Raw genomic sequence first — 2215 nt, 5'->3', positions numbered from 1 at the left:
AAACTCAACATTATTTAAAATTCAAAACTTGAATCTAGATGCATGATCTGACCCAATTTAGATTTTATGTGGATAAACTAACAGATAAACCAAGAGTCTATTCAGGTCTATCATTAAGTGAAAATCCAAATGAAATTGACTACCTCTGTTCTTATATTGAATAGAATCCTTCATAACTGACTTTTCTTACAAATCAATATTCTCCATATCCTCTAAATCAGGTACTGATCAATAGCTAGCTACCCTTTACGTGTCTAAAATACTAATGCAATTTGTTCACCAAGAGTCAACTGAATAAACACCAATTGTCCTAATTCTCAGACTATTTCTCTTACCATCTTTCACTGCTAATAACATCACTACGTATATCCTGACTGTAAAGACTCAGTCCTTTAATTAATGTAAAATACATAGCTGTATTTAATTAAAACATACAAACAAAAATTATATAAATCATAGGTGTACGATTTTGAATGTTTATCATGTATTACAATACATATTTTTAAATGATCAATTTTATCTGTTTTTGTTGATAATACTGAAATAATTTTTAATGCATTCAAAAGAGCTTTCAAGTTTCAGAAATGAATAATATGAAGACAATATTTGGCATTGCCCTTTATGCAAATTATATCATATTTAACTGAATTTTTTCTAATTAGAACCAATCCCTCAAGTCCAAAAAAATGCTATAAATTTTTATTAGAATATCAAACATAAAATGCATATTGAAATGTAATAAATGTATATCAAAATATAATAAATGTTTTCAAAAAGTAGCCTAGTAGAATGTTGAATGGAAAAGAACTCAGAGTTTATCCCTACAATGCCACTGCTTTGCCGGACAAATTAGTAGAGGAGCCTCAGTAAACTTATCTGTTACAGATATTATATAGGCAAAATTATTTCAGTACTCACTCTCAACTCTATTTTTTTCCAAAAATCTACCCACCTTAAAAAAAAGTGAGAGTGCTAAGATTTTTCCATATTACTGATAATGAATTTTACCAATCTGTAAAAGAGTGCAATGACTTTCTCTTTATTTCATAATGTTTATTTATTTATTTTATTTCATAATGTTTATGATCAGAATTCTGCTGACGAATAACTTCAATATCTCTCAGTATATGTACGTGTACTGAAATAACTTCAGGACAAATAGTTTTTAAAAAGCAGATTATCAAGACAAATGTTACAGATGTTTTATTGCACTAAGATTTATTTGCAGGGTGGATATTCTACTCATCTTTAATAATGTGATGGTAATTAAGCTTGGACTGTGTCTGTTTAGTTGGATATTTTTCTATTCATTTGTTTATCATATTTGTCACATCTGAACTCTTAGTTTAAGACCATATTTAACAGAATTCTAACTACTGCACTTAGTAGTAATGATAGTGTTAATTGCTCAGGCATGTCCAGCTCTTTGGGACACCATGGACTGTAGATTGCCAGGCTCCTCTGACCATGGGATTCTCCAGGCAAGAATACTGGAGTGAGTAGCCATTTTCGTCTCCAGGGGAGCTTCTCGACACAAGAATTAAACTCGGTCTCCTACACTGGAGGCAGATTCTTTACTGTCTGAGCCACCAGGGAAGCCCTTATTCTAATAGGTACCTTAGTATCTCAGTAGAAGCTGAAGTATATAATGTTAATTTGTTTGTCTCCATATAGTTCAGCTTTTCTATAATTAGGTAAACCAAGTTTCTACAGAATCTATATATATTTTCACATTTGTGTAACTTTCTCTTGCATTCACTAAACTTAATCAGCAAATAAGAAAACAATTCAGTTAATAATTTCAGCAATTTTGTCTTGTATACTTATTTTAATTTAATAAAAGTCACATCAATCTTTAAATATAAATCATTAATAAAATCCTAACAATAAACATTGCAAAGTAAGTGGCGTTGCAAGTGGAATGGCAAAACTGCCTTCTTTTAAAAGTTGACAAGGAACATCAACTTTGTAATACTGAAAAATCTTCTTATTCTCAACTTTCTATCGGAGTATGTAAAAAAATTAAAATTAGAGGTTACTATTAAACAATATCGGGCTTTTATCACCTATTTCCTTTCTGTTTTAAAAGGTAAATCAATTATTTGTATGAGATAAAACTTCCTTTATTTGAATTGATATCTCACAAAACTGAAGAAAATGGTTTAATCATTTTAGTGATAAAACTAACATCTCTTTAATGAAAATCATAGTATTT

The sequence above is a fragment of the Bison bison genome, unplaced genomic scaffold, assembly GCF_000754665.1.
Source record: "Bison bison bison isolate TAMUID 2011002044 unplaced genomic scaffold, Bison_UMD1.0 scf7180017864388, whole genome shotgun sequence".
NCBI lineage: Eukaryota > Metazoa > Chordata > Mammalia > Artiodactyla > Bovidae > Bison > Bison bison.
This window is presented reverse-complemented; position numbering follows the sequence as displayed.